General features: G+C 27.6%; 1 protein-coding gene across 3 annotated transcripts in view; it reads right to left on the reverse strand.

Annotated features, from left to right (window-relative positions):
• Nucleotides 1–26,351, reverse strand: part of LOC123299080 (protein slit) — a 361,559-nt gene that overhangs the window by 35,123 nt on the left and 300,085 nt on the right. The window lies entirely within an intron of this gene.

A 26,351-nucleotide genomic window follows, 5' to 3' on the forward strand; every position in this document is an offset into this window, starting at 1 on the left:
TCCAGTTAATTATAGTCAAGACAATGAGGCTAATAAAAAAGTTGCTACAACTGTTATTCCAAGCGTTGATAGTTCTTTTTTAATATGGATAAAGTCAGCTGAAAAGTGAATATTAGCTCCGGATTGAAGTTGTATTTGCATAAAAAAGAATTCATTGAGTATATACGATCTAAAATTAAAAACTGCCGATATAAACAGGTGATTCGTAACAGAAGGTTTCTGAATCATGGTATACGATTATAATGTATCATGCATCACAACCAAATATACCTTAGATCACACCGATTGTACCTGAAGGCGTCTTCAGTGTATATTTTTTTTATAGTTTTTTAGCATTCACTAACCTCATTCGAAAATAAAACTAGAATAACAGGCTTAAAGTGGGTGTCAGTTGGTGTTAAATAAATGGATCGATATTATTGAACCATAGTAATTTGCAACAAAACTGTTTAATGTTTGAAAGAAATTGGTTGTCACTCATATATTACTCTTTTAATGGTCTAGTCATTTCATAGACCAATACGGCTTTTAAGAATAATTTTGTCTGTCTATGACTGCCATATTAACGAATCGAACATTAACTATGCACCAATATCAATGGCAGAAATATATATGCCAATAATGTCTGTGGCAGAAATGTTATGTTATCAGCTTTTCCAAGATTTTTGAAGTGTTCCCAGTTCAAAACGAGTTAAGTGAATCTCCGATCCATTATACATTTTGTATGTCTATGATTTATTCCATTGATGGTGGTCCTATCGTGTATATGTTTGAGAGGTTGATGGTGTCATTATAAATGTATGTAATACTACTATTCTGACTACTTAATAAATTATCAATTTATCAGTTAAAAAATGTTTACAAAATAGTTTTTTTTCCACAAAAAAAAATATATAAATATATTATTATGTCTCTAGGTTGTTATAATATCTTATTATCTCAAACATATGTTTTGTTTTAACATAGTTTATGTTCAATTAACGTGCCTTTTGTTTGTTTTTTTTTTTGTTTTTGAAGAACTGAGGAAAAATTTGAAGAATTTTATTTAGTTTTACCGCCATTTGTATTAATTTGTTGTTTTATATAGATGCAACATAATTGTTATTCCTTATTAAGGAGGATCTATTAAATACGTGACCTCATTGAAGTTGGAAGAATAATTTACAAAGTAACGTTGAGGAGATGCGACTAAAAAGCGGTGTTAATTAATGTCGTTGGCTTGACTTTTTGAACCAGTATTTGGTGAAGGTGCAGGTGAGTACATAAGGCAGGTGCATATGCACTCACCCTGTCTGAAATTGTGTGTGGTGAATGATATGGCTTTGCAAAAAACGGTGTCTTTTCGTCGTGAAAAATACGATTTTTTTGAAAAAAAAAATTATTTGTCAAAAAATTCGACGATACAGATATGTAAAACAATTATTTCAGTTACCTTTTAATAAATATTTCTATAATCGTTACCGTTAATTGAAACAGTCAGAAGTATTATAATCCGCCTATTAAGTTTTACAATTCGCAAATCCATCTATTGCGATCTTATATCTCCACTGCTTTAATGATTTATGCTTCTGCGAAAAGTCCACCTTAGTTTTTATCACTTTATTTTCCAGGTCTGGCTCTTTACATTGTACAAAGCAGTTTAAGAACAGAAATGTTTTGTAAGTAAACATACGCCACAGCTAAAGCCTTACGCCACAGCTAGAGGGAAGGTTTAAAACGAGATTAAAGTGGAACCAAGTAGTTTATGAACATTGTCTGTAATTATAATTGATTAGCTGCAATTTTTGACTAATGACCATACAAATCATTTATCTACTTAACTAAGAAAACACCCTTTTTATTTTGTCGCAATAAAAAACAAAAGAGCCAAAAGTTCACTTGAACATTGTCATAGAATTTCAACGATACGGTTCGATAATAAAGAATATTCACATATACATACACACACACACTCAGTGGGTATTAAACGGATTGATAATATATCAAGAATGCAAACAACAAAAAGACATGCTTAAAAAACATTTTTTGTAAGTGGATGTTTTTAAGCATACGCCAAATATTACCATTAACTGCATTATACAGAGCAGTTCATTCTAACTATTAACTTCGAAGGTATGAGTGATAGATAGAAAAAATAGTTCAAGATACACTTTTGAGTGATTTTATAAGTTTCATTCAGATACAATGATTCAAAAATTTGTTAAGTTTTGATACCTCGATTGATTGTCAGTTTTACAACTTCTTAAAAACTGATTTTTTGTTCGTGAAAAAATTTTACCAAAGATTTAGTACCAGTTTCTTAGAAATCGGGTATATACCCAATGTTTCAGAATTGCGTGGTATTATTTAAGGTGTGTGTTATTTAGCATAAAAAAAACAAAACAGTTCCACAAACATCCAAAATAAATTGTTATCGAGATTGTAAAGGTTTAATTTTTTTCTAAAATCAGATTTTAACCAAGTAATCGTGGTATAAGAAGCTTTAAGACAATAATAGGGGATAATCCTGATATCAAATTGGCCATATTATCCATAAAAAAGTAAAACTAGACAAACTAGACTGGAAACCATGACAAAAATTGAAAGTGAAATTAAAATTGATTAAAAAACGAAGAATTTATGTATGTCGTCACTAGTGGGTATCTTCCTCTTTGTTTCATTAGGAATTTTAAACGGTCATATCTTGCATACTAGTAAATATTTTTAAAACCAACTCTCTTTCTATCCCTGAAGTGAGAATTTTTCATCTGAAGTGATAAAAATAATTTATTCCGATTCCCTTTTGAACATTGTTATTGTTATGAGAGATATAACAAATTTAATTATAGCAGAGTTTTTGTTAACTTTTTCAGAAAAAGCAGGCATGCTTTTAATTTATCGAGAGGTACATAGAAATGAGGTGCCTTCTATTCTAAGATACCGTGATAAATTTCCTATTAGAAGAATACCAGATCGTAAAACTGTATTGTATCAGATTTGGATTAGCCCATTTCACAGCCCATACGAAATTTATATTTAAATAATAAATTAATTATGAGGAGATCTTTTTAATCCCATACTAGATTTTTTTAACAAATTAAAAGTTTAAGCTGGTTATATTCTGGATGCAAAGTCCGTTGCAGTGTTACTAATTTTAGTAGAAAAAAGGAAAGTTTTCTTACTAATTAAAACGGAGAATATTTCTCTGGTATCAAGTTCTAAAGTTTTAAACAATTATAGTTCACTTTTAGATTCGATTTGGCAAAAAAAAAAAAAAAAACAATCTGTATATATTTGCTACTATAATACTATGCATTAAAATATATACAGCAAAAGTTGGTTCGTTCTATCATGATCGTGACAATCTTTTTAAAATGAAGCCTTATCACGATACTTATATATTATTACATGTCGGTCGGTCGCGTAATTATGTTTATGTTGGTCTTAATTATATGTTCAATGTAAACAACTCTATAATATCAAATTAAAACTCTTCGTTAAATATTCTTCTTTCTTTGTATTATTCATTACTTTTGTTTAACTTTACAATTTTTAAGCGAAGTTTACTGAAATGGTATATGGTATAGAATGATTTCAAATAAATTTACAGAGATCTGTGGTTATTTTGATCTGTAATTTGGCGGATTACAGGTTTTCTTTTTAAAAAAGTTCCGGATTCTTTTATAAAAAGTTTGCAGAGAAGTTTCTTCTTTGATACCGCCTTGCAAAACGTTTGTGAGAACACCGGGGGTTCTCTATATTTTGGTTGTAAATTGTAAATGGCTGAAAATAAAGGAATCATGAGACAAACCGTTAAAAAATACTAAACTTCAAAAGAAAGTTTTAATTGTCTATTTACCGTAAGAATATATTAATCCTGAGAAATCGATCTCAATCTCTTGTAGATCTCGATCCTTTGTAGAAATTACAAAGCAGAAAATGTGTGAGGGGAACACATCCCTGTTTGGAACAACAAGCTTAAGCCTCGTTTTCCGCTCTATTTATGCATTTGTTTTGAGCTAATAAATTATGGTTAAAGTATCTTTCCTTGTTATTGCATGAAAAATCCTCCACAAAGAGAAAACTTATCTCTTCATTCTTAATAAAAAATGAGTAATTTCTCTTCTTTAACTTTATTCGTTTGGGTAATTTATATTTCCCCCATTTTTGCCACTTGTGGAGGCAATGGAAATTTAAAACATTTTAAAATTATTTATATTCCTATATTACAGTTCGGTTTCTTGTTAATAAAACTAGAAATATAGACGAGGAAAAACACATAAAACGTCAAGAAGGTATATATAAACTTGGTGAATATAGCAGTTTGAATTAAAAAATACATGAGTCCCACTTTTATAAAATGTACATATTAGTAAGCAATGATTAGAAAATGAATTGAGGGAAACTATCTCCCAATAATCTGCAATATTCACAAAATTTATAAATACCTTTGAAAGCCTAATGTAAAAAACCTCATCTCGTTTCAATTTAGTGCGAAAACTTTAGGGGTAAAATGCTAAATTCTCTTGTCTTATAGCAGGAAATGAATTTTATAATATCTTCAGACGGCTGAATAGATAACACATAATCAGTAAATTTGATAAGCCATTAATTGATACCCCTTCAAACTTATAGTATTCTTTTTTTTTTGTCAATATTTAAAACTATTATTATGTATATTTTTTTAAATTTGAAGGAAAAAACATCCTCGTGGCCTTCAATGAAGCGTGATGAAGCAAAACAAAAGATCCTACACTTCATACGTGCTGTTCATTTGATAAAAAACAAAAAATAAGTTTCTACGTCATCATAATTTAAGTTCTCATCCCTACGATTATTTTAAAAAATTTTTTAATATAATAAAACAAAAATATTAAGTTGATGAAAACGAGTTAATCAATTTTCTAGAATGTTTACGATAAAGATTCAACGATAACTTTATAGATAAAATTTATAAGCATGCTGATATTATATTTCAACACAATATATTAAAGATTGTGGGTCTATACTACGCGTGTAAAAACAGTGTAGTATTTTATTGAGTGGTAGTTCTTGTTAAACTTCGTAATGTATATAAGAAAAAGGGTTGTTGTATAATTGAATGTATGATAAATATATTCCATACAAAATTGACGGAAGCAATTAAACACCCTTTACCACGGGAAACCACTTTATTATTACTATGGGTTTTATACTATATACGAGACCATATTCTACCCATTGCATCATCATGATTGTAGAGTATTACTATTGTTGAAATCATCAGCGGGGATTCTTTTATGGTTTATATGATGACAGGCACGGCTTTATTTAAATATTTTTGCAAAACATGATAAAATTCACATACTGTGTAGGAAGTAATTGTATGGTGACGAAATATTTTTGTTGAGAGTTAACAGATTAACTAATCCATTTCGATATGTTTTGTTTTAAAGGCCAAATTAATTGTAATTTCCTCTTTTAACGAATTTGAGAGATGATACAAATGCATTTCCTTGCGCTTCCACCACTACACTATAAACATTTTTAGCTTTCGGCATAAAAAGTTTAATAATTAATGCACAGTTAAAAATTTTAATTTTCCTTTACAGAATATTATGTATTAATACGAGAAGGAATATATATAGTTTTTACTGTGCTTTTAGTCAAAAATTGGAATATGTATTTTCTTATTGAAATTTGTATGATTTGTATGAGTATTAAGTTCATTGGGAAATTGAGAGCGGTAACATTCAATGCGTTTGTTAGTGTACCTTCCTGAAAAAAACTCTGAAAATTGTTGAATTTAAAGTCATTTTCATTTAATTTTTCAAAAATCATGTTCATTTAGCAGTATAAATTATAATTACCATACTTTTGCCGTTGCCAGAACTGCACTAGATATTATTTTAATATTTAAAAAAAAGTCAGTCATGGTGACTATCGACGGAAATGAAAACTTAATACTTTGGATAACTTTGTTGTTTTAAAATAATTTTTTTAATTAATAATAGTATAAATAATTTAAATTTCATAATTTGAAATTATTAACGTATGTCTAAAATATTATAAATAATAACAAAACCTCATCTATGAACAGCAAAGATCAGCATCACTAAGTTAATTGTAAATTGTACTGCTTCAATTATTATTACATAGGTGTCGTTTTTTCGATTGAAAAAAGTTTCAGTTTCCTTGGTTACGGTTTCATATCTGTAGCTATATTCATAGCATGTTGCTGACGCGAAACTATAAGATTTTAAGCACATCAAATATTATTTACTATACATATATATTATAAGCGCTATCGTCTAACCTATAGCAATTTTCAAAATGTATGGCTGAAATTTTAATATGTTTTAGTTTTAAAATTAATGAATCTAATTTGGCAACATAAATTTGGATGCTCAAGTAAGTAAGCGCTATCACTCTCAAGTGCGAGACTTAGTTCAATAAGGAAAGAAATATCGAAGATTGAGTCCTCTTAAAATAAACTCTCAAAAACATTGCAAGCTCTCGTACCAGAAGTATCTACATAATAAATAATAAAATTGAAGTGAATACTACCAACCAAAAATTAACATATTTATTCAAATTTAATGAGTATAAAAAACAATTAATACCGACATACATATGTAATTATAATATTTGGAATGTAATTTTACAAGTATAATTATAATAAATTATGTTCTTGCTAGAGTAGCTATTAAAATATATTTATATAACTACCTAAACCTAAATAGTGTAGCGTGATGTCTTTTTTTGTTATCACGCAAGTCATCGTCATCGTTAGAGGAAAATGTTTGTACTAACAAAAAAATACTCAAACAGTAACATTGATTTAATCTAATAATTTATCCTCTTGACAAGTTTAATAAGGTACAATGTTACAGAGTAATTATAATTATACCAAATTTATTGAATTGTTATTTTAATATTTCAAAAATTTTCCACTTTCAATTTACTTTTAATAGCGTACTTTGATGGAAGTATTAGGTAACTCCACTACTCCAATATTAATCTTAGGCCCACACACAATAATGTAGTCACAAAGCCGTAAGGTCAAATGTCGTTGTATAGATCTCGTTCTGTCTTAAGAAACACTTTTCGAATTCCGTAATATATTTATTATATTATATATATTTGTTACGATACAATTCGAAATAATGAATTTCATGTTGCTGTTACCAGTAGAATGGTTTTATATCATTAAATAATTTTTTATTTTCGTTACTTTCCTTTTACTAACTTTTGCTTACTATAAGTAAAAGTATTGGTATTGCTTATTTTGTTTCAAAGGGAAATATCAATATTGGGTGTACTTACGTACGTGCGAATGTTCTGTACCTTCATGTATCTCACAAAACTTAAAAACTATAGAACGAAAGAAGATAATTTCTTGTTAAGAGCAAACGAAGAAAAAATTAAATTAAAGAAAAAAAAAACTTTGTTGTAAGATTTGCGCAAAGAGTGTCTTGTGGTGTACGCGCTGGAAAAATGTATAAGGATAAATTTTTGTTGACGAATTATGTTATAGTTATTGAAAAAAATACTTGTAGAAATGAAATTGTATATTATGAAGTTTTATTTAAAAAATATAATTAAAAATTGCATCGCAACCATTGACATTTAAATGTTAGTAATTTCATTTTAAAATGTTTATATTGTATTATTTGAATAAATTTATCCACTGACGATGGTTGCGTTGCAATAAAAATATCGATATTTAGCGAAATTTACGTCTATTGTAGGTTTTTTATTATATATTTTAAATAGAATTTCTTAATATACAATTTTATTTCGAGTATCGTGGAATTTATTTCAACAACTATTATATAATTAAAAGCTGTCAAATGATTATTAATTTTTTATTTTTTGTAAATAATATATTTTTCCTTTTGAAAGTATTTTATAAATTATTGAAACAAAAATTTTTAAAAATCACTTGTTTGCGAAGCGCATTGGATTTAAATTAAAAATTTGCAAATAAAAGTATTTCTGATTATTTTCATTGAATAAGTAAATAATTATTAGTTTTAACTTCTTTAATAGGTGAAAATAATCTAAATATTTAAGAACAAAAATCTTTTTCTAAAAGTATAAAATCAATTTAGATTAATTGTAGTAATTATTTATATAAATACACTTTTAGATAATAGTTATTAGTCATAAAAATAAAACTTTTAAAATCAATTTAAAGAATATGGTATTTAACAAAAATTTTAATGCATTTACACTTTTAGATATATTTAAAAAAAAAATATTATAAAACATAAAAATGATTATTTTAAGTCCTTCCAATTATCCTACATAAAATATACACTCAGACACAATTTTAGTTCTTTAGATGTAATCATTAGACTGGATTTTTTTTTTTATTGTTAATTTTTTTTTATTTTTCAACTTTGATTCCTCTTTTTTTTTTTTGAATTCAACTCACCAATTACAGGGTGTCATAAAATTTGTTGACTTTTTTTATGTTTGAATGGGATTGTTTACAAAATATTTATTCATAAGAGGCTTGTTTTGTACAAAATGTTTAAGATTTAGAAGTGCCTGTGTCGACTAGGTGCGATTTTCTATTTTGGTGGTGTCGGCTTTACAGCTACATAGAAACATATTTCAAAAACACGAAAAGTATACGTGAAAAAGTCTTGGGAAAGAGAAAAACTTCCTATTCACTTAAATTAAACATTTTTTAGTGAACTAATGACTTCTTTAGGTTATCGAAGCCGAAGACTAAATCGAGATTTTTATACAATGTACATATGTAAGGTATACTAAGTTTGGCCCCAAGTTTTTAACGCTTAAAAATATTGATGCTACGAACAAAATTTTGATATAGGTGTTCATTAAATTAACTAATTAGTCCATTTTCGGTTGTCTATCTGTTCCTTAAAAAAAAAATAAACAACTTTTGTTTTAAATATTTTATTGTAAATATCACTGTTTACCTGTGAACGCGCAAATTAGATTAAAACATTATAGTATTTATTATATGACAATATCAATCATGTGTGTGTGATGTGCATGCATGTCTGGATATCTAAGAGTGGAGCTACCTCTATTTACTTGACTTGCATGACGTTAAAAAACAAGCGATTTCGTAATCAACACTGCCTATATATGGTATTTCAAGCATTAACTCAATCAATTGTTTGTTTTCACTTGTTTTTTAAATTATTAGGTACTTCTAACTTTGTATATCATGTATATGAAATATATCAAGGTATACTAAGTTTAGTCCCAAGTTTGTAACGCTTTAAAATATTGATGCTATGAACAATATTTTGGTATAGGTGTTCATAAAATCATCTAATTAGTCCATTTCCTGCTGTCTGCCTGCCTGCCTGTCTGTGTCTGTCTGTCGTCTGTCTGCCGCCTGTCTGTCGTCTGTCCGTCTGTCATCACGATAACTTAAAAACGAAAAGAGATATCAAGCTTAAATATATATATCGTGTTTAAGACGTAAAAAGTTAGGTCGAGTTCGTCAATAAGCAACATTGGTCAATTGGGTCTTGTAAACCTCTCTAACGGTTTAAATGTAAGATCAAAAGTGTACAAAAATGTTCCATATAAAAAACAAAACAATTTTTGTTCGAAACATGTTTTCGTAAACATCACTGTTTACCCGCGAAAGCGCAAATTATATGCAAATTGTATAGTATGTATTATATGCGAATATCACTTATGTATGTGTGCATGTATGGGTATATATGTAATGTGATAGAGTAATCAACACTGTCTATACATGGTATTTCAACAATTAACTCCTTCCGTGGCAACCTCTTCCTTTTAATACTTCCGTAGCAACGTAAAACATTTTCTTTTGGCCACTTTGTACTTTATACAAATGATAAAGAATTATATGAAGATAATAATATATAACTCGAAATGATTACTGAGTGAGTGCATATGTTCAAATACTTAAATGTACATTCTTTTTTTATTTTTTTGATAGATGAATGAATATATGAATTAAAAAGATCACTGAGAATACCTAAATAGCAATCAGTGGTACCACGTCGGTGGTCTATGAATAACACCAATTATAGTGTATATTATCTGTAATAATAGAGGTTTGTAATATTTTTTTTCTACAATGATACTTTTTTGACGTATCATATTATGACAAATTACTCCTGTAAAATATTTTTTATATAAATCATTTTTGAAATTATGGTAAAATTAACTATGATTCTTCTTCTTTGTGAATGGCGTTTTGGATATCAATAATCAGGATTTTTATTAAGTTTGAAATATGATCGATAGCCAAGTGAAAATAAAAGCGTCTGTTTAAAATACAACCCAAAAAATACGAAAGATTAGCTTTCATAACGAATGAAAATAATGTGAAATATGAAATCATACTCATATAAGATAAGAATATTTTCTAAAATCGTTACTTCCGGTATATTTTACTTTTCTTATAGGTATGTGGTTAGAAAAGAGAACTTGGCTGAGAAAAGTATCCGGTGAGAATATATAAGATGTGATGACTACATTAATTAATTTATTATTTATTCTTTATTAAAATTATATTAGACGACTTTCTGTGCGACAAATTATCATGGCTATTTACTGTTGGAGAGCGAAAATTAAATTTTGAGCACGCAGTGGATAAGCAACTGTATTCGTTGTGCAAAAAATCACGCAGAAAGAGAAAACTAATAATGCATTTATAAAGAAAAAAAGCATATACAACTAGTGCGTATTTTTTAATACACAGTCAAAGTAATCACTACTTCCATAACACTTTCACAATTTTCCCAAAAAATCATCAATTGTTCTACACAATAGCATTAGCAGCACTCGCGTTATGAGCATTTTACTCACGCTCGATTTAAAACAAAAATAGTTTAACTATTTATCAAATGGTATATGTGGTTGAAACTTTTTCAATCTTCATATAATTTTATCTATTTTCAAACAATGAATTTTCAGATTTTTTCTACCTATTTACAGTTTTTAAAAATGTATTTTCAAACTGCAGAAATATTCGGACCTATTCGTGTACTTTCGTTAGTTGAATATAAATCGAAACATTATTCAAATATCAGGTAATCAAACTATTTTTAATTGGTTAGTGCAATAAAAAATAAATTTATATAAAATTATGTAGATGTTTGGATTTACAAAGTAATGAATATTTAACGCCTAAGTTAAAGATTATTTATGTATTTGACGCATGTGCAGAACACGTGAGCAAATCTGTCATCACTCGATTGAAGATTACCGATCGGTTGCCGCGAATGCTGATGGGTTAAACAATACTTGAGTGTCACCTTCAAATTTAGGAAACTATGTTTATTGGGATTCCTGAACTGAAAACTTCCAAAATTAACTAAATAAACAATATTTTTTGAAAGAACTAATGACCTAAGCGTGTTTCAAAAAATTCAATTTATTGTTTACATATGTATGTTTTTTATATGAAATAGAAGAAAAAAATTAATTTAATTTTACCTACCGGCATTGTTTGTATGTTTGTTCCATTTATTAAAAAACAAACATAAAAATAATAAAAAAAACACAAAAATAAAAAATACAATAATTTAAGAAATGTATAATATTATAGTCGAGTTGGTTGGCCAGTCAGCCATCTAGACATAGAATTGTTATTGCAATTATATAAATAATACGATCAAAGAAATATACAATTTTTTTTTTGTATATATTTCTGTTTATTATAATTTAAATTAAAAAAAAAAGAACGTATGTTTGTTTGTGTGTATATTTTTTAATGAGCATGACAAATTTAAAAACATTTATTTATTTTTAAATTAATTATGTTAAACGCTCTAGGAGCAGCAACGTTCGAACGACAACGAAAGGGTGTATGAGTTTTTATATAAACATTTATACTAGGTTCTATGGACGTTGGTTTTCAAAAATTCAACCTCGTATTGCATGTATGGTTTTCACAACTCAACAACTAGAAATAGACAGATAAAATTTTAAAAGTGCATGCTACAGCATTAATAATCTAGAAAATGCAAAATCGAATACGGGATCCACATTAATCTATCTGGTAAATGTCCAAAGACAAAATATAAAGTATTTAAAAAAACAGATAATTTTTCGTAAGCTTAATAAATTAACCAAAAATTTTGCAGTGCAGGAGCTGCGTTAGCTAAGCGAATTCCTTCATAGATTGGAAACATAATACATTTTTCTTAAAATCGAACATTGCATTTTTAGTTTTCCAAGAATTATTATTTCGAAAACTAAGCGTCAAGAGAAAAAGTCACAAGAGTACTTTTTTGTTTAAAACTGATCAAAAAATACAAAAATATTTTTCATTAAAAAAAAAATTCAAAATTTTGTACTTTGCGCACCTCTCACCCATTGTTTATCTGTCGATTTTTCTCATTCACGAACTTGACCTTTCAAATACTTAAACTCTTCTTAATACCAAAATTTATTTAAATCGGACTTAAATTGCGACCGCTAGAGAGACACATAAACGTATTGATACGTATTTACATACACATACACAAATAAATTTTAACGATGGTCATTTTTAACATCTTTAAGGTAAGACCGATGAACATTTGAAGAAATTTTTTCAAAATTTCATCATCAGTACAAAAGAAATAGCTCCATTTCCTTCGGCAAATCGCTAAAAAAGATAAATATGTATTCATTAATTTCTCATTAAATCCTTGAAAAGAGTGAAGCAAATGAGGAAGGTTGAAATCTGAGATTTGGAATGCGGTTGCAAAACTAGTCCAATTTTCGTATCAGAACCCATATCACCTAGTCTAATTATGCATATAAATATTTTCAAATAATAAAAAAATAACTGGTGTTGTATACAGAATTGTAATTTTTTTTTTGTATTTAATGAAAAAAATAAAAATTCTTGTTTATTCAAATGATCATTTTATAATATTTAAAATTGATTCAAAAAGTGATAAAATGGTTAAAAAATATGATAATTTTATTAATTTTTTAAACCCTCTGATTGCCATATTTAGTGATGGAAATACGTTGCAGTCGATATAAAAAATGCTGAAAATTTATGATTTCTTTGACTTTCTAGATTTACTAGGGTTTAGCTTGTTTTCAATGAAGATTGAACCAAAAGACATAAAATGAAATTAATATACAATTTCTATGGTGGAAGCATCGAGTAAATTTAGTTTTGGAAATTAAAGAATTTTCTACACTTAAATAGCATAGATACAATTACCCTTATTTATCATAAACGAAACACTCGTATAAAGCTGGGCAGGATGTGACTTTGTTATACTCTTTATGGCTTTTAACAAGAAATGTTAAAAAAAGTTTAAATACAGTATTTAGAATCTAAACAGAAAATAGTTTACTGTTGTTAAAAGGATTACTAGAGGAATTTTAATTTACTATACACATGTCAATGATAAGGTCTGGGGGTGGGTATAATGTTTTTGGGGATAATTTTGTTTGTTATTCATTCATCACTGAATTTCTTCAAGGGTTTTTTTTTTTTTTGTAAGTGATTTTGATAATGGAATTAATCATTGCTTTTCAGTCTATAAAAATAATTAAATTTATATTACATTATTATATTTTTTTCCAAATAAATGTTTTATTTGAAAAAAAAAAAAAAAAATTGGTAAGATACTCTGTATTTAAACTGAGTGAGTCTCAGACATCAGACATCAGAACATACCTCTCTTGCTAACTTTCTCTCATTGGAGAATACGAAAATTACCTGCGGAGCTTACTGAATAAATAGAGTAACCGGTGCCCACCGATACTCTATCAAGGCGCATTTTCTTTTTTGATTAATAATGACGTTGTGAAAGGCGCTATTTTCTAAACTTCTGACACCTTTTTTTTAAATTTTAAATGATAGTCTCTGCTGAAAGATTTTTCGTCCCCGTGCGCTAGTGTAATAGCTTGGAATGGAATATTTGACGAATGAACTTTGTGAACTTTTTGACGTTAATATATTTCGTAAACTGGACAGTACTGAATTGTACAACTAAAATTTTACTGTCAGTTGATTAAAATTTAATATTGCCATCAGATGTTTACTCGTTAAATTTACATAAGTTTAAAAAATATTTTAAGAACATAAATATCTACCAAATACAACCTCTGTTTTATAAAAATATCCATCAAGTCCTTCATTTTATATACAAAAAAAATGTTTCCCCAAATTTTAACTTTATATATTCTGTTGAATTTTATGTAAATTTAAAATAAAATACCGAAAAAAGTGAAAATTGAAGCCATACGAATAAAAAAAAATGTTCAATATTTTTATCTTGCCATGAAATCACAAGGGATAAAAATATACAAATATATAGGTACCCTTTTATCTAAATTATTTTGTCACCTTTAAAAAATATATTTAAACAACCAGAAATAAATTATATCGAATATGTGTAAACATGGATGACACTAAATTAAATATACCATCGTTTATTATATTTTTAATCACAAGTGTTTTATTCATCCTGAAAATCGACATAAATATATTATGATATCCGATCATAATAGGGTATTATCGTTGGTCAAAAATAAATAATAAAATTTGAAAAAAGTTAAAATTTATGTAAAAATATACTTGTAAAATATTAAAATTAAAAATCATAATTTTTAAACTGTATATCACGTGATCTAAAACGCGGGTAAGCCCTGCTGTGATGTCATAGCGGTATGAGCCATAGACCATAAATTAGATCAGTGCAGACAGCTGGATATAATGAATACATTGATAATAAGTATTTATATTTGTTATAATCAGATGTCTATGAATATATCTGTCAAAGTTATTTGTGTTATTTCATGTAGTGATACCCATATTACGTCATCAAATTCGATGCTCGCGTTTTCGACAGTTTAAAAAAGGTTTAAAATTTAATTTAAGTTTTTGGCAAGAAAGCGTGTGTATTTTTCCGAAATAAATTTTTGGTGGCTTTTTATTAGCAAAATCAACATTTTTCAAACTTTTTCAAAAATAGTGGAATACCCTATTATGTAAAAAAAGTCCGTTCTAATTGGATTCACAGACACGAAATTTACAGACTTTAAACCTACGAAATTTACAGAGAGAGAGAAATCTTTTTTTTCGATTTATTCGGTAAATAGGAGATAATTCTGATGTCGAATTGGCTATATTACCCATAAAAATATAAAAGAAGACTTGATATCATGACAAAATTAAAATTGATTAAAAAACGAAAAAGCTATGAGCAATCAAAGATTAGCAAAACAAAGTTTTGTATGTATTCTCTATAGCGATACCCACGTATGTCGTCACTAATGGGTATCTTCCTTTTTGTTTAATTAGGGAATTTTAAACTTTCATTTCTTGCATACTAGTAAAGATTTTTAAAAACCAACTTCCTTTTTCTATTCGTGAAGTGAGAATTCTTCATCCGAAGTGATAAAAAGATTTAGTCCGATCTCTTATTGTAGAATGGTTAATATGTTCATGGAATGTGCAAAACATTTTTTTTTAAATTTGCACAACATATTTTTTGTCTGTGTTTTCCTGTGTTAGGCTAACAAGCCTAATAATATTTACAAATTTATTTGTTATTTTAAAAGAAACACCAAAAGTTTTAGGTTATTGAAGAACCCTTTTTTCTTGTGATCTTGATCTTTCTTCTATAGTTTTGGAGAAAATGGATACCAAATGATACTTTCAAACATAAGTTGATTATTTTTTATAAGAAATATTTTTACATTTGAACTTTTGTTCTATTTCTAACGGTTTACAAGCTGGTTCCTACAGACCCAAGACCCAATTGATTTATGCCTCTCATTTACGAACTCATACTCACTTTTTATGTTCTGAGCACGATATAAAATTTCAACTTGATATGTCGTTATGTTTTCCAGTTATATACAGGCCGAAATGGGCTAATTAAGTGATGTTATGAACACCATATCAAACTTTTGGACTAAAATTGTTACAAACTTGGGACTAAAACTAGTATACTTTGATATATATTTCATATATAAGGCTATAAAAATTGACCTACAAATAAACTTCCTTAATCAGTTACTGGTTTGGCCTTTGAAGGTCGAGCCCACCATAGGTTTTTTTTTTTATAAGAATTCTTTTTTTATAAGAATTATTACACGACAACAAAGTTATGATTATCAAAAAATTATATGTAAATATCGCTCAGCATGAAAGTTTGATCACAACAGGGGTACATACTAAGAGGAAGTATTTCGTATTCTTAATATGTGATCATATATTTATAAAAAATATATTATAAGTTTACATAATTTTTTTTAATAAATAGTTTGAATTCATTAAATTTTTTATATTCTTGATGATACTAGTGATGCTTTTTTTATAATAAATGTGTTTGCTCCTCGCTTTAAAATAATAGCGAAGAAAATTTGTTTACTCTGTCAATTACTTAAAAAATTAATATGTTTTTATGGTGGAAGAGCATGGAAATAACAAATCTTGAAATTTTTGTCTTTTTTTTTCTCGACATTATCATTAGAGCCTTATGAGAGTTAATAATGTGGAAATAGTTGTAAATCCTTCAAAGAACTTTCATCAAGAATGTATGAGCGCCAGGGAAATTTTGGATAAAAGGCTTTATTTTTTTTATATGGACTTAATCAGTTCTTAATCTTAAACAATTCTGAAAATTTTAAGGGGGTTGCTCGATAATTTAAATAAATAAATAACTTCAGAAAGTAGGAATATTTAAGAATGGTCTTATAGGAAAAGGGTAGATGGATGATTTGTTTTCATAGGTTGTGTTAGGTTGTATTAGCTGTCCACGAAGGACACACTTAGGCTATAGAGCCCATTGTGATACCATATATGTGTTTTACCACCTTTCTGCTGATAATTTCATTTATCGGCTCCTCAATTTCAGAGGCTGAGTGCACCTCCTTCATGAAAATACCATGCACTACACCAACCCATCACAACTATTATTTAAATTAATTTTGTTGCGACGGCGGGAATCGAGCCCGCTACCCTAAGCATTCCGCGGATGGAATTGGTTACGTCTTAACCAACTGAGCTAATAGGGAGTAGGGATACGGTAGTGGGGACAAAAATTAAATAAATATATATTATTAATTTTGATGGTGAATATATCTTGACAATATAAGATGAAAAGCAAGAATACAATTTTTCGATACCTGGGATAGTTTTCGAAAAATTTTATTCTTATTATATTCATGAAGTTATAATAAAATTCATCATCAAAGTTGATACAAATAATGACAACAAATAATTTCAACCACAAGTTTAAGCTTGCCTTGGCGCTCGTACTACCTTAAATATGACAGAACCGGGAAAATGGTACATGTATCGAAAAATTGAAATTTGAAGTAAAAGCGAGGTTTTGTGTTGTATTTTAACTAACAAAAATCTTGCCGGTCCTGACAATAATCTAACGTAACTATTTAATTTGGTGATAGAAACCTTAGATACGGGTTCACTAAACGACTAATAGGGGTTTAAATATCATATAAAATAGCAATTAATTCATCATGATTTTAATTGCGTCTTTTTAAACAACAAATCATTTAAATTCATAAAGAGCACCAAATTATACAATTAAAACAAAAGATTGACAAATTTACATGTATGTGATTTGATTGAATGACAGTTTTATTTGAAAAATGGTACCAATTCTCACTTTGTAATACCATTTTTATCTACTTTTTTTTTTTACTAAAATGAGGGTTGTTTAATCACTATTGTTGGGAAGTGTTAAATATCCAGACATTTATATATATATTATAATAGTCAAATATGGGTACTTCAAATATAATCTAACACATCGAGGGGATTTTACAAAAAAAAAAAAAAATTGTATTGTGCTTGATAAAAATAAATTCTTTTTATTGTTATTCACAAATGAATGAATATTTCAAAAGTTCTCACACACATTTAACTGATGTGTGATTGAAATAAAAAATGGGTTAATGATTCATTTTTTAATCGACATTTGAATAAGAATTTACGTATGCATAAAAAAAAACTTTTAACAAAAAGACAACCGACTTCAAAAGAAAAACTTTTCCAAAATAAAATAATATGCACTAAAAAGTAAAAAAATAACGATCATATAATGTAGTTAAAATTATTGTTATCAAAATATTATTATTATAATATCTTGGGTGTCAGCCAAGGAAACAACTCTGACAGAACAGTTTGCTAAATTAGCTTGGCTGACACCGACTCCAAAAATAACAATAATGTTAAGTACATTATACTATCGTTATTTTTTTTTTTTACTTTTTAGTGCATATTAATTTGTTTTGTAAAAGTTTTTATTTTGAAGTCGGTTTTCTTTTTGTTAAAAGTTTTTTTTTATATTGTAATTTTTAATGAATCTGAAGTACACTAACTAATTTGTCACTGAAAAAGAATAATCGAAATCTGTTGGCGTGATATTGAGTTATTCATCCTCTTGTCGTGCATTTGCTTAATGCAAATTGAAGACTTTTTTGGTTTTCTCATGGATGCCGTTGTCAGAACTGGACCAAAATGACGGGAACGGGACTATAAAAAAGAATCATCAAAATCGGTTCACCCAGTCGAAAGTTCTGAGGTAACACACATAAAAAAATAATTTAAAAAATACAATCTCCTCCTTAGATAACCTCCTCCTTTTTTGTTTGAAGTCGGTTAAAAATAGATAATCCCACGTATAAAAAAATTTGATCAGTTTTTTTTAGGTAAAAGTTAACATGTATACTTTATCAAGTATTTTACGACCGTGTATTCAAATATTTTGAATATTTGACAAATTTATTCGACGAAGAAATCAAGAAATATGTTTTTCAAAAGAATTTGCCATAATGTATGTATCTTATAACTGTTTGTACGAATATATTTCACATTTTGAATACTAGTTATTTACATACTCTCTGGATATTTTAAAGTTTATGAAAATGAATTACCCATTCATTGAAATCTTTATATAAACTAATTTAATGGTCTGAAAGACGGTATAAGGTCAAACTTTTTTATGAAATTTTTATTTATAAACATTTATAAACATGCCAATGACAGCTTGTCTATCGAAAAGTGCTCTTGGTAATTTTTAATTAAATTAATTTTAATCAATGTTTTCCATGAACGTTGACACTTTCTAAAAACTTGATAGATAACACTGTTTGTCTTAAATAAAAGATCTGGTCAATTTACAAAAATTGGGTTTTTGTCTTAATTTATGCCTGAATTATAATTAAGATTAAGCTGAAAGAGTTAAATCGATCTGAAAAAATTTAATTTTTATTTAACCATCACTTGATATTATACGCATTTATTTTTATTTTGTAATTTGCATATTATTTACAAATAATATATTCCAAAGATTTACACTACTCACAATTCATATCACAAAAACGGGCGTATTTAAAAATGTAAAATAATACAAAAGCATATACGTTTAAAATTATTTTTAAAATAAATCAAATTGTTTATAGGTATTAAATGCAATTTAAATAAATATTGTAACATAAGGTTTGTTAATGTTCTACTCTTTTATTTAGACCCAAGTCCGACACAACTGTGGTCCGCCATAGCCGCCTGTTCATATATTCGTATATTATGATTTTTATGTTTTATAAATTATTCTCTTGTTTTTGTATAATTTATATTTATATATATATTTTTTTTTGAATCACAATTATTAATATAAAATGCAAATTCATAAAGTTTTGAAAAAAATATAGAAAGCCAAACTTAAATAGGTTCTAACTATTAAATTTTGTACGGAGTAGAGTTGTGAATATTCATGTAATTCATTATTAATTTATTAAAGATTATAATTTTTAAATCGTGCTAAGAATTCGTCAAACCCACACATCATTAATACGCGCGTATCTTCGAAAAATTGTTTCTTAAAGATAAGTTATATTTGAAATTTATACATTAAAGCGTATCTTTAATTAAGAAATGAATTTAAAAATACGAATTCATATCTTAATTCACCGCCTATATTTTGTATATTTTACAAATTACACACAAAATTGTGTAAAAAGGTATTACACTGATACATGTAAACTATATTAAAAATTACATCGAAATAAGCAAATAAATACGGCTAGTTAAAAGAAAAAAGAAATAATATGTGCCGATCTATTATAGGATTTAAATTCTGTTTAAATTCACTCAACAAATGAAATAAAAAATATATCTCAAATGATCATCTTTTCTTCAGCCCACAAAAGAAACAAAAACGAAAAAAAAAAAAATATAAAAATGAAATTTATAGATATAATTTAAAAAATGTTGATCTCTTTTAAAGATACATTTTTAAATATCTCATCCAATGATACTAATAAAAAAAAGATACGAATTACCTCCATGCAGTGTTGTTATACACCTTATAGTTATATATAACAATCTTGTTAAATTGTTAACAAGATCAGAAAACAAGAATATTTTATATCAGATATCCACCCCTTAAATAACAACCAAAAAAATCTAATCTATAATACTTTTATTCTTAACCCTTTTGAAGTGAAGGATGATATAAATTTTAGAAGCCAGATCAATATTTTTTTGATTATTTTATTATATTCACTGATGATATATAGATTTACCTGAAATGGGTCGATCATAAAAATAGGAACAACTTTATTTTTGTATTTAAGCACACTATTTTATGTTACTCGCAATAATCTGTGATAATATTCGCAGTTTACTCATCATAATGAGGAAAAATATTAAATGTTAAAACCTAATTGAATCATTTATCGAGTAAATACTAAATTAGTAATTTATTTCGGAAAATATTTACTATAACCGATAACATTATAAGCTCAAAAAATTTGGAAATTTCCCTATTATTCGTGACTCCAAGAAACCATAGGTAGCACTGCAATGGTAAAACCAAACAAAAAAAATCTTAGATATAATCTGTTTTATTATGATATGTCCTAAGATTATGTTTGCACCTTCTTCAACGCCATTAAGTGTTTTTTTTTTCTGAAGTGTTTTTCTATTCCTAAATTTGACAGAAAATATAAACAAAACGAGATATTTTAGAGTCCCACCACCATTATAGACATCTCAGGCAATTTTCTTATAATTTTCAGGCTGAAAACAAATAATTTCTACCAGAAATTTTCAAAGAATGATATTGTATAGTTAACCCTTTTGAAGTGAAATAAGGGCGGAGAACACGTGATTCTTAAATATAATATTTCTGTTTTATTGTTTTTATTTCCTTTTGTGTATGTGGGTATAGTATAATTTTATTCCTTGAATTAAAAAAAACAAAAGGAACATTATTTCTTTAAATATCTTGTAGCTATTTGAGAAAGTTAATTATTAACTTAGAAATACACATCTTTATATTATTTTCTAAAACATTTGTGTTGAGCGGGGTTTTTTTTATTTCAATTAATTATACTTATTTTGGAATCAATAAAAATAATTCGGGTGTATAATTAGGTATTTATTTTCTATATTCATTCATGTAGCGTTCTTATTATAACGAAGTTCTGTTTTTAATTTATAACAAATCCTCAATGGTATGAAAACGACTTTTATAAGTTTTTATTTTTAAGATTTTACTGCTTCATTACAGAAATTTGTATCCTACTTTTTTATTTGTTGGGATGTTAAAGAATTGTTCGTTAATTTTTTATAAAAGAATAAAAAGCTAATGCAAAACTTTTTAGGAGCTAAATATGAACTTTATGAGAACTTTTAGGGTAATTTATAGTAAAATAGTTTTTTGCGCTTGTTTTACAATTTTTAGATTTTTGGCTTCAGTATCCTACATCCTTTGTCTATTTGATTACTCCTAAATGCATTAACGAAAAGAAATGTCTAAAGTGTCTGGACTTAATAAATTATCATTATTAACAACTTTGAATAAACATATTATTATTTACTTACGCTACGAATTCATTATTCACTTTAAAAGTTGAGACAAAAGTACTCACCTGAAAAAGAAAAAGAAAATTATTAAATAATGACTTTGGAAATAGAAATTTTATGGTTAAAAAAAGAATTTGTTATCAAAATTTTCTCTGATAACTTTCAATTTTTTTATGACATATAATGTTAAACAATATCAGTTTTGGTCATGGTTTCGCTAGAATTTTAAGGCAAAGATTCCGACTTCATCAACGGTAGAAAGACCAATATCAAGATACCGTGAAGGGACGAATTTTTGATTCTTGATCTTAGTTTTGTAAGTCACTATTAATCTGATATATATTATAATCGTGAAAGTTTTGGTGGATGGATGGATGTTTGTTAAAATGTATGGTTCTCGTGGGATAGATTTGTTTAAACTCTTCATAGAGCAAAGGATCGACATGACTTTTTGCATAGGTAGTGGTATTTTAGTGGTCAGATAATGACATAACTTTTATTCCGGAAAAATGCAAGGTTCCTATGAGAGAGCATACAGGAAACGTGTTTTGTTAAATAATCTTATTAAAGTTCGTTTAATATATTTTTAGCGCTTTTTTCTCAAGAAGAAGAAGAAGAGAAGATTCAAAATCTCTTTTAATCGTGGGTAACACCACTTTCTTTTAATTGCGGGTAACACCGCGTGACGCAGCTAGTAATGAATAAATTCAAGTAAAATAATACTCGTATGACAAATCCCTATCCCTTTCCCAGTATATTATAAATCTGAAAGTAAGGATGTTTGTTTGTTACGCTTTCACGAAAAAACTACCGTATGGATTTAACTGAAACTGCACAAAAATATTGCTCATACAGATATTTAAAAGATATTTAAAAAAAATAACTTTCATCCATTTATGATCATCATTTTGAACCATACATTAAAGATTTCTTTAAAAATTCTTAAAAAAAAGTAAAATCATATCTTTTCTGATATACTCAATGAATGATGCCTATTTCACACTTAAAAAAGTTGAAGACTGTGCATATATTTTAGCTGTATAAAACAATTCCTTCCAGTGTTATGAAAGGGGAAATAAGCGAGATCAAGAGAGGTGAAGAGTATAAAGCGGTGATTTTTTACTTTTAAGCCCAGTGAAGCGAGTGGGTATCAAAGAAGTTATAAATAATTTTTATAATTTCAAGTCACTGACTCGTATATATATGTAGCCAAATATGAATATTATTATTATTGATTAAACATAAACGTTCATCGTTTCAATCCAAACAAAAATAAAAAAGATGAACATTGTACTGTTGCTGTTGAACAAGAACAACAAACACTGATGATAATGATGCTGATGGAAATTGAACTGTCAAATATAAAATCATATTAGTAATTATTTTCTTTTCAAAACACCAATTAAAATAACATATTGTTCATTTATTTATATTATATTATGTTTTAAAATGTAATAATTTAATTAATACCATGTTGATGTGTGTATGTTCAATGTTCATACATATATTAATAAAGTACAACTACACTCACTATAATAGTGAGTGAGTGACTGTACTTTTGTGTTATGTTATTTCATTTTCAAAATAGAAAATAATAGTTTTGAAAGAATTGATTGACAACATGTTTAATTTAATAACAATGTACATTTTATAAAATAAATGCATTTTGTATACAATTAAATAAATAACAAAACTAAAATGTATTATTTATATATTGTTGTATAAAAGTTAGTAGTAATGGTAGTTGTGAATATAAAATAAATATAAGTATGGGATAAGGTGATTCAATTCAAGATATACCATCTCGAATATAAGTGATACCATCTAGGAGGATACATTAAGCAAAATCACCTGTTTACAAATAAAGCGGAAAGGGTGTATTTGTGTTACTTTACCATTAGTTGTTGAATTTGTATTGCTCCTATCAGTTGAAAAGAGTTATCTGCAAAGAGGACTTTAGTCTTCGGAGAGCTAAAACTACTACAGTTTTGCAGGTTTTCAATCAATCCGCTATTTTTATCGCTGTCATTTCGACCTTAGATTTTTGATTCCCTTCAGATTAGTCCGCGAGAAATTCATCTTTTTCATTTCAATTCCGTCTATTTAACCCTGGATATTCCTTTTTAATCATTGCAAAAATTGTGCAAAAAATACACACAAATTATACTAAATTAAATATTGCGATTGAAATATCCTGGTCTTAAACGGATGAGCCAAGCCAGTAACGGATTTGAGTCAGCAAGGGTGTGTAAGTTTGTCCTTGTATTAACTCTTTGATTGAAATACCCAGACGTTGGTTGTCCATACCTTTAATGGGGTTAAGTATGTCCGAACCTGGGAGTTTTTCGGCTTTTGCCGTGTCAACCATGTGATTGATAAACGGATTTGTCGGGGGTAGTAGTTGATTATGGGTAGTCGTTTTACGTGTACCATTTACGGATACGTTAGTGAAGCCTTTAATGCGGTCGAATTAACTCGCGTTTTATGGTTAACGCAAACCGTATGATAAAAAAGTAAGGAAATAACATAACGATTAAAGGTTGGGGCTCGAAATGAACTTCTAAGGTTGAAATTGGAGGTTGAAATTTCAAGGCCAAAATGATCAGTATGAAAGCTAGTTTAAATGGACATGGAATCCTTAGTATAGAGCTTGCAACACTCGCATTATCTAGCCTTCGGCTTAGATTTGTGTAATTTCAAATCTGCTTTCGTTCGTAAATTTACTTTAGTATAATCGGGAAAACAAATGTATCTATTGAGCAAATATTCGGTTAAGTCGTTTAGAAGTTTTAGAAATGATAAGCAAACGGACCATCGATTATATGATATAATGATTATAGTAAGAAGCGTCGTTTTAGATAATATAGACTATCGACTAAGTAGGATGATTAGTAACTGCAATTTGAAGGAGGGATATCACCTTGTATATGCTATATTATACATATGTGTATATATCATATTATTGAGTGAATGAAATGAATGAATAATCTTAAGCTGATGTTTCTCTACTCCATTCAATAAGGTAAATTAATTATAAAAGTAAACACAGCTGACAGGATTCGAACCTTACTTAATATGCATTCAATAGATATGTGGTATATACGTATAATATACATACTAGTGATGTACCAGATTCTCTATTCGTTAGGTGCGTAGTAGATGGATGGTATAACTGAATAGATCGTAGCGCTGCCATCTTATAAATTTGCCAGAAATCATGCATTTTATTTAAAATATGTCAAATTTTTATTTGTTTACATGTAAATGGTATACATGTTGCATTAAATTTGTTAGAAAATAGTATTAAATATTCAATGTAAATCATATATTTAAACCATAGACTTATATGTCCATCCATAAAACTAGAATAATAAATTAGTGTATCGTTACTATGGAAACGCTTAATTTAAAACTTACATGGATATCTGCTATAAATACAAATTTCGGATATCTTTTCTTTTAGCGGATCTTATACGGATCATTTATATAATGTTTATCGGATTCTATAGTAAATAAAAACTAAAGTGAAAACTTACAAAAGTTTTTGTTTGAAAACGTTAATCAATAAAAATAATCGCTGTATCACAGACTAAAAGACTACATACTTGGAAAATTACTGATTCAACATTTCAATCAATTAATATAGTTGTCATAAAAAGACTTAAATATTGAAAAAAGCAGTAATATTTTAAGGAATAACTAGACCATTACCTATTCGTAACAACGCCTGCTGAAACACAGTTCTAATAGTTCTAATTTAATCCTCTGGTTGTCATATAACATTATGATTTTCCAAATAGAAAAAAATTCAATTTTTTACTTTATTTTTTTCTGTTCAGTTCAGTTTCAGAACGAACCAAATTAAATTTAAAGCTCTGAAGAAAGATCCGTATTTGTATCAGCAGAAATTATCACTGAGGATCTGTACTCGTATAGGTATTCGCGGATTTACATTATTAGACCGGTTACCGGTACATCACTAGTAAATACATAGGTAGCATATAGGTACATGAATAATAATGTTAGTATTGTGTAAATGTGGCAAAATATTATTGAATGATAATATACAGTATGTTTATTGAAAAGTGCATTATTTTATAAATTGCATTATGAATGAAGATAATTTATATTCATTTATGTACATTTTCACAATAATGGATTTATTAGTCACGGTTACAAAAGAAAAGAAAACAATTGAAATCGAGGAAAATTGTCTCTATATAATTGAACTTGTTGAGCTATCCAGTGACGTAACTAGGAAAATATCTTGTTAAAAGTTGTTTTTCCTTATTATACCATGTATATGAAATATACATAGTATATTAAGTTTAGTCCCAAGTTTGTAACGCTTAAAAATATTGATGCTATGAACAAAATTTTGGTATAGGTGTTCATAAAATCACCAAATTAGTCCGTTTCCGGTTGTCTGTCTCTCTGTCGTCTGTCATCACGATTACTCAAAAACGTGAGGTTCGTAATTGAACAATATAGGTCAATTGGGTTTTGAGTCCGTAAGAACGAAGTAATCGACTCCCCCCACATCATAACAAATTAATTGTATATATTC

The sequence above is a fragment of the Chrysoperla carnea genome, chromosome 4, assembly GCF_905475395.1.
Source record: "Chrysoperla carnea chromosome 4, inChrCarn1.1, whole genome shotgun sequence".
Lineage (NCBI taxonomy): Eukaryota > Metazoa > Arthropoda > Insecta > Neuroptera > Chrysopidae > Chrysoperla > Chrysoperla carnea.